Below are 9,260 nucleotides of genomic sequence, written 5' to 3' on the forward strand. Positions count from 1 at the left end.
ATAGCATCTATGCTTTTATACTTTGCAGTGGGGAAGTGTGACACACCATACTGATATTATAAATGCTGATATGGATACGGTTAAAGCGATATTTATGATACGATTTGCTGACCGTCGCAAGTGTAAATGATCACTGTCTTATTTCGACTACTCTGCCTGAAGTTCAACTTTAAAGTCGCAATAACAGTCTTTCTTTTAATAGTGTATATAGCGTAACCAAAAATAGGCTTGTTGCTCGTCGATAGAATATTTGGATAACGATTACTCTTGCGAAAATCAAAGCATATAGTCAATGACGTATTTACAGCGCTGGTGGGACTTCATCGGAAGTTATGTTACTGCCTTAGTGTATTGTCGGCGTAATACATTCTGCAAGGTCCAGTAACTGCTCAGCTCTTTGGTGTCATTAATGGTCCTCCCTTATTTCAAGCTCTTGTTTTTCGTTTCTCAACAAATATAAACAAACACTTGTTTATATTTGTCCTATAGACATCGCTCAGTAGAGCGAAAAGGGTATTTTCTCCTCCCTTAAGGGAGTGTCAGGAATTTTGACATTGGTCTCACTTTGTCCCATAAGTGCCATTTAAGCTCTTATAGATGGGCTAAACTCGCGGAAAACATTTCTTAATTTTTTTTACCTTGTGCAGTCAGTGCCATCGAGGGTAGTGATGGGAGGTGCAAAAAAAGAGGAAGGCTTGAAACGAAACCAAATGAAAGAGCGGGAAGTAAAAGACACTGTAATCCCGAAAGTTCATTATATCACGTTTCTTACACTCCTTTATTCTTATCAGTATTCGACTATTTTATTAGAAAAGTAAGAGAGATGCGTTTGGTTGTTAATTAGCTGCGGAAAAGTGCCGAATATGTACTTATGCGCATGTATATACCTACAGCGTAATTTTTTTTTCGTTTCGTCGTTCCCTTTACTTTGCGCCTCTCCTTTTTCCTCCACAGCACTTGCTTTGCTTCTTGCCACTTTTCTTCCTTTCCTGGCATCGCAGCAGCGACGCCATGCGTCTTTCTCGTCAGAGATATTTCGCAATTTGTAAATGGCCGACCTGTTCCCTCCCACGTTGCCTATTTGTTCTTCTCTCGGCTACGTTCGGCCAGCGCATCCGAAAGAAAAGCTCGGGTGGTGCAGAGTGCGAACTAGCGTTCGGGTCGACACCGCAGGGATTTGTCAGAGAGAACGGTTCGGGTTCGGGGCCATCGATCCACAGATCGCCTTCTTTCTTTATTTATTTCTTCCTCTAGCCATCTTCAGTACCATGCTTCTTGTACTTTAACGTCCTGCTACGCTGTCTCTAGTTCTTTTGTCGATTGCTTGACATCTTAGCTTAGGACGCTGTGGACGGAATAACAGGTATTATAAAAGAAGCCGCCCTCGTTCATCGCGTACAAAAAAAAAAAAAAAAAAAAAAAACTGTCATCAGAAGACAAACGAATGACCAACAGCGAAGCGAGCAATAATGGAATTGACGGAAGGTATGTAGAGCTGTTAGCGTTTACAGCTCCGTGGCTTTGTGCATTACGCGCAGTCAAATAAAGAAAGCAGAGTGACCACTGATGTGGGAGTACATGGTTAGCTTAGCCGCCTCAAGCACTCGGATGTTTTGAACCCCCACTCCCGCTCGTCCAATCAGTGGTCTATTGGTCGCAGTTTGTGTAAGAAAGAAAGTAGGCAAACGATCAAGCACGACATTTCTGACTTATTGGCTGTCGATATAAGGCGTGCGTAAGTAAATGATGTAAGGAGTTGCATATCGCTTTGCTACATTCCGCTTGAACAGGTTTTCTGAATCGGTAATAGTCATGGGACAACAAATTTTCCGCCTTTCTTCGCTTTCAACACGAATACTGAAATTAAACCAGATACTGTGGCGTTAATACTTCGACTGAAAGTTGATCATAGGTAACAAATAACGTTATCCCAGCACGTGGTTACCTACACGACGGATGGTAGTTCGGCGCACGAAACGTCAATATTTTACTTTCTGGCGAAGCACCGGGATGCATCTGTGAGAGCAGGAGCGAACGAAAATAAATCACCACCACTGCATTTGACAGTGTCATCCCTGTGAACTGCATACATGAGAAGTTCTCCACCAATTTCTTTTTTTTTCACACTTGCTCGTTCTCTGTTTCGTTTTTTAACTTTCTCGTTTCTGACAAAGCAAGGATTGCCGCGGGATTCACGTTGGTACACGAGCTGCTGGATCCTAAAGAGAAGTGATGATAAGAAAAAGGCGGTGTTCCTGAGAGCCAAATGGAATGAAGGCCGCAACCTCATTTTCAGCCCGAGGAAAAAACGAAAAGGCATAACTACATGAGCAATGCATTCCTACACCGCGAACTGTGTTGCATAAGCTCCAAGCTCTAGTTACAAGGGCGTTTGCTACGACCAGGACATGCTGGAAAGAATAAACGGCACCCCGCTATGCAAAACTAGCTATAAGGATTTGCAACCAGGATTCGCGTTGCCAGGCGGGTAGACGCGCAAGCCGGACGCTGGCTAGGCACGCATGCCGTGATACCGCAATGTGAGGAGCGAGCGGCCGCAGAGGGAGAAGCCATAGATCGCGGGACAATTGCGACGACATCCAGGGCAACGAGTGGTGTTACGGAAAGAATGTAGCTGCGAAACGGCCAAATATGCCGCCAAACCCGACTTTCCCCCTCCCCGTTCTCATCCACCCACCCACTCCCTCCCCCACCTCCGTTCAGCGTGGCGTTCTTCGACCTTGGCACCATGTGCACAAACACAAAAGCACACAAAGTGCGTCCATAGGGTTTCTGGCCGCCTTCTCCAGGGAACGCTTTTATGAGAAATGCCTCTCTTTCTGGCTCGATTCCCGCCCAAAATGCTCGGAATCTCGATGGATGTCTTGGACGCCACAGCCGCCGCCCACCGTTGGCGTTTAACCGTTCGGTCAGACCGTCGTGCTACCGACCAGCCCCTGAAGACGTCGACGAACGATACTGAATGAATGGAGAAGGAGGCTGAGAGGGGAATGCGGCTTTTGAAAAGACAGTGAGACAGGCGGGGAAACAAAAGGATGTCTGGATGACATTCTCTTCGGGGCTTCGTCTCATTTCTATATGTTTGGCTCACGTTTGGTTATGTTTGGCAATGTTTGGCCCCCGTTTTGCTTTTGTCTACAGTGTTTCATCCATCAACTGCTTCCTCCTTTCACTAAGCATCTCTTTAGCTTCGTATTTTTTTTAGCGAGCCATTGGGGAAGAAAGAAATAGCGTGAAAAGGTGTACGATACATCGAAGAGAGGTCGCATCTGGCAACAATGACAATGCCCTGCAATGACGAGGCCATTTGTGGCGGCAAAAGATGCCACTGTGCAAAAAAGAAGACGCAGAGACAGCTCTGTCTCCCCCCTTCTGATCAGGCCACAAGGAAGACGTGAAACGAGGAGCAAAAATGCTGGGGAAAAATTTCATGGTCCGTGAATTGCGTTCTTCCAGCTGCCCGCCTCCTCATCTATTTTGTTTCTGCTGCCATTCTGTGTTCCAACCTGCGTGATCTCTGCTGCTTCTCGCTGCGAACCAGTTTTTCTTTTCGACGCGTTGTTATGACTACGCTCACGCCGTCAAGATGCTGTCGAGCGCAAACGGCGACCGTTTTAGTCTAAAATGACGATTGTTTGCGACCGCGCCGCAAGTCAACGGACAATTGCAAATGATATGTCACCGCTGTAGTTTGCATAAACAGCTTCCTTACCTGAGAATCTCGAGTCGCGAACTCATTGCTCTTTTCTATATGCATTATGGTTTTGTGAAATGCAAATTTCACATATTTTCGTCGTAATGTGCTATTAGAGGTTGGCTTTCACTTGCACTTTCCGAATCGAGAGGACTTAAACGTCCTTAGCGAGCAATTTTGCATGCACATATGTGAGTGCAACAAAAGGAACGTGGCGTTAAAGTAAACAACTTTGACAAGGTAACAAAGCGATAATCATTCCACATGAGCGAAGCAATTTGCTGGCTTGCCACAGTTGTCAGGTATGTGCTTAATAAGGTACGTAGTTTTCCGGCGCATGCCTGCATTACGGTCAGTGCTGAGTGCCCCACAGGCGCTTTCTTGCCACAATTTCAGCAGAGTTATGGACGGCTTTGGCACTATGTTCGCGATGAACTACTCGGTGCTGGAAGCAGTGTAGTCCCTTATATATATGAGCGCTTTTGCAACCACCTTGGCTTTTTATGAAATTTGCTGTGAACTGCACTATTTGAACATGACCATAGCCTATCCATACTTGTCACATATCATGCACTTAATGCGTTACGCATATTTGTATTGATTTGCAACTTTATGTTAAGTTCTAAATATGTACCTCCTACTATAAGTTACTCATATTGTGAATTCTTGTTCGCTCTGTTCTTTAATATCCCTGGGTACAATAGCATACATTATTATGAGTTATCATTCTTGTTTTATTGGTGTCATGTTACATTATGTTTTTTTAGTATTATCGAAGATAATCTATTTTTTTCAGATATAACACTTTTTTTCTCCCACCAGAAAGTATACATCTACTAAATTGTTAATTGTGCAGCCCACGTCATAATAGTAGTTGCTTATATTCTGTAATCTTTATTGTTCAGTTTTTCTGTGTACAATTATTTATATTATTTCGTATTATCATTCTTGTTTGATCGGTATCATGTTTTCTATATAATTTTGTTGTACCGTTCATTATTGTACTTATTATTGTTTCCTTTTTTTTTCTTAGCTACTTTCTACTCTTCTGCTTAATAATTGTATTCGTTTTACTTACTACCTGTTAGGAGGTCCTCGTACAGCCTTGTCTATACACAACCTTGTGTATGTTTTATGGAGTTACCAAGCGTATGTATTACGCTTGGTAACTCCATAAAACAGGATTCTGATTCTGATTACTAGAGTGCATGTATTGTGCTTCTTTCACTCTAAGCAGAGGTGAAAGCTTTCGATTATTTCAATTTTTACTGCTATTGGACCGCAAGGTCCGCCGGCTACCACGCTGTCTTGATGAAACAGAGACGGCACATCTTAAACGCGTACTCTTCTTTTAATGGAACAGCGAATTATGAAAAGAATGACTTCATGGGCTCGAGCGAGTGGAGCTCATGAGGCGCAAAACCATGATGATGAACGATCGTCTGCTAGACGTGTGAAAGACGAAGTTCCAACATTTACTATTAATTTTGTTTTATCGTTTAGTGTACTGTAGCTTTTTCTCTAGGATTTTGGGATAGCAGGTTCTACAGCAGCTGAACTTCCGATACCGTCGCATTTAGGAAACAACAAAAGTCATGGTCCGCCGAGATATTCAGTGCGAATGCGAACGGCGTCATAAACATTGAGGCTTACCAGAAAAAAAAAAAGCCTCTAGTACGTAGCTTGTCTGAAAAACCGCGGTTGAAGGAAAACCTAATTGATTTACCCGCTTCAGAAGCTGCTAAGGATTGCATAATGGGCTTACAGAATGAGCCGCTAAAGTTGTTAATTACTTTTGGTGGAGCATGAGATGACGATTTCTTGTGTGGGTTTGTTCCATGTGTTAAGCAAGGGAAGGCACGCCTGGTTAGTGTAGGCTTCGTATTAGTTCCCGCCTCGTCTTTAGTAACGTGATTCCCGCCTCGTCAGCACGAGCAGGCCTGCTGACCCTGAATGTTCTTTCGAGCTCATCATGTACGATTGCAGGAATGGCCCGGATTGCGTATACGTTATTTACTTATTGTGTTCTAGGCGTTGGCGGAAACTGCGCTCAAGTTTGATGATCGCTGATGTCTATAGTTTTTGTACAGTGGTAACTTGTCACTGACCACTGACGAGAAACTGTGGGACACAACCGCAATGTTTCTTCCCAGATCCCTGAGATTTCACCATGCATCTTTATAGTGTCATAGCTGTTGTAACTTGAGGTTGGCGCTAATATTAACAAAGCATCAAGACAGCAACTTACCTCGCTTGTACTTCTTACAGAAATGTAGGGAAATTAAACTAAAGAGCTCATCTTGCCTGCCAAAGGAATTGAACCTGTGGTAGCTTCGCAAAGCGATATTCTGGGAAGCGAACTGCGAGCAGCCAAATTATTCAGGACGATGGCACCACGCGATAGTCCATCCGATTAGACAACCACTCCCCATGTGTCACGCGTGCTCTGAACTAAATGGGGCGAGCTTAATACTTTCCGAACACTGCATAACGTAACAAGAATGCCGAGCGGATTGCCTCAACGAAGTCCATGATTGCAGATTCGCCGCAAAAAGAAAACAAAAAAACAGAAACAAAACAAAACATGTTCTGCAGAGCTCTGTTGCAGGCCGTCAGCTACAGCCCGAGCACTTTGTATGGAGAGTTGGTCGGCCAGACGCCTGCAATGCATCAGGCCGCCTGCAATGCGGCCTGATGAATGTGATGAGCACGAGCCGAGTGCGTGCTCTACCATGAAAACAAGTGCAGGTAATGCTTATCGCTGGAACTCATTAACGGAGAGAATCTCGCAATATACGACCTCATCTACCGATTCACCGGAGAACGTGCGGCGCGAACAGACCTGAGTGCACACTCCCGCCGTCATTCGATGAATGCGATTTCATGCTAACCGGCGGTGGTGGGCGTGACTTGGAAGTAGTCTAGTCGCGTGACTGGATATGCAGTAGGAACATTGTTTTCGAGGTATTTGGTCGTTGATAGATATGGTGTTGCGATGTTGCAGTGTCTAATTGCATCTATTTTGGCCAACATACAAAGAATAACAGGGCAGTAGCCTGGGACGCTATAACGTAAAGCTATTCCAAACTGCTTTTGTTCCAATCTCCTGACGTGAAATTTACGTAACCACCGACGGAAGCATCGGGCGGAGACCCACAGCGTTGTCTGAACAACCCAATCAAACACTCTCCTTCGTTTATAGGAGGTCACATTTGTTCGCTTTCAAAACCAATAACATCGCCTACTCTGAGCGATTTTTCTTATCTAATTGGCTGACAAGAGGGGAGGAACACGCTCTAGTGGAGAGGGTTTCGATGGGGCCGAGCCAGCACAGTGAAAATAGATAACCACATGAAGAGGGTGGTGCTGGCTCCTCCGATTGGTCCGCTTCGCCTAATTTAGCTTGCGGTGGCTGGTCCAAAATCGCGGCGGCGTGCAACGGAAGGATAAGAATGCCGCTAACACGGATTCTCAGTAAGGAAGAGTTGGCAGAGCGATGTCGTATACGTGCCGAAAGGGCTCGAGAACGTTTTACTGCTACGCAAACAGGTTTGTCATGCGCAAATAAATACATGCTCACCGGTAGGTGCGAGTAGCGAGGGCCTGAGCGATCGGCGGGCAGCTACCTTCTATTCCTTTCGGAATGGGGCAGTCTCTGGCTATTCAGAAAAATTTTCAGTTTTGTTCGGCATAATAATGCATTTTTTCGCGTACACGCCGCTTTGACGCGGTGAGTTTTCGCGGTTTTGTGAGGTCGCGTGACAGACAAGCGAAGTGGGCGTAGCCAGAAAACATTGGACTAATAGCAGCGGGCTAAAGTGAAAAGGCGTCGAATCAGGAATAATTATTTTTCTTTTGTGCGGTTTAATCATGCATAATCGGTGTGTACACGGCATATCAGATGGGGAGCTATCGCGGTTTTCATGACGTCACGTGACAGACAGGTGAAGTAGGGAATGGCCCGAAAATATTTTGACCAATCGTCGTGGGCTGATTGCAGAATTGGAGTAGAAAAGTTTGAAATAGCTTTTCGTTATAGCGCCCCTGATCTGCGTGTTATCGACACAATATTTTCCGCCGTGTTTTTCAAGTCAAGGAAATAATTAAATAAAACATTTCCGATGATGTGATTGTAAATTTTCCACATACTAAGAGCTGAATCAAACACTTAATAATTTATGCATGCACGGTCATCTCTACAATTAACGCTTAAACTATGAACGCAGCATCTATACTTGTTTCGCTCTGCTTCACAGTTATCCTTAGCGCGATATACTCCGTTGTGTGTTGCAGAGGCGTTTTGATCCAGTCATTGTGTATAGTACACTATGTTTGAATGAACGTACTTCAAAATAGGTCAATTTTTCTCGTCATATTATGTCTGACATGTATTTTCTTTCATTGGAAGCCTAGGTGTTATTGTAACCTGACATAATAACTTTCTACTGAAGCATCTATTGCTCAAGCTTTCTGCTACAGAAAGTCGCATTACCATCTAAACACTGAAGTGTAAAAGAAAAAAATTCAGAGCCCTTCTCCTGTCGAGAAAATGGGGGTAATCGAAGCTCGTGGCAAGACGACACTGTCGCAGGCGTTCAGCTTTGTTTGCCCTAAACTCAGGGTCGGCGGCTCCTCGCTGACGTCTGGCCTCAACATCGCGCTCCCGCAAATCGGAGTCCGCGGCTCTTCGCTGACGTTTCTCCTGGGCTTCGGAAGCCCTCTCGCTAGAATCGGACGGCAAGCTTCGCTTACCCCTATTTTCTCGACAGGGGAAGGGCTGGTGATTTTGTCTCTTTGGGTCCCACGTGTGACAAGGGTAATTCAAGGGTGCGTTACAGGTCCCCGAGCTCACAGGGGTATGTTCCATTGAGCTCGGACCGTTTCTACACTATCACCAGCATCAGCCCACTTTTCAGCGTGACAACAACACCACCACCACCACATTGCTTGCGAACGCAATGTTTAGAAAACATGCTGCGTCACTGATTTCTTTAGTTATCGCAACAAAAACGGGCACCGCCCACCTGTATTGCTGTCTCGCGTCGTAATCAGTTCTTGCATATGTGGGCCCAATAAACATCGTTACTTTTGTTACTGCCAACCGGTCTGTGTTGCCCTATCTCGCGATGTAATGTATCCCCCAACTTCGAAGAATTCAAGCTCGGCTGGTTTTCATTGGTTCTTAATGCAGAATAGCGCGAGACACACATTAAAACAATAAAATAAACACACGCACGACACGAGATATCTTAACAAGCGTTTTCATCCAAAAGCACAGGAAATATAGATAAGATGAGGATGATTGATGATTTCTAATGGCATCCCCTTAGAACTGCAGCAATGGAAAATGACCACCTCGAGCTTATTAGGTGTTACTGGCCTATTTCAGTCGAGCATTTTGTCTGTCTATCAATGCAGATATTGGAAGCCGAAAGGAAGCACTTCTTGAAGCGCCACCTCGTCGTGAAGGAAAAAAAAAAAAGAAACAGAAGAAAAACGTCAGCTGAGGTTAGGCAACATTTGTTATCAGTTATGTGCGATTAAA

The sequence above is a fragment of the Dermacentor silvarum genome, chromosome 6 (assembly GCF_013339745.2).
Source record: "Dermacentor silvarum isolate Dsil-2018 chromosome 6, BIME_Dsil_1.4, whole genome shotgun sequence".
Taxonomy (NCBI): Eukaryota; Metazoa; Arthropoda; class Arachnida; order Ixodida; family Ixodidae; genus Dermacentor; species Dermacentor silvarum.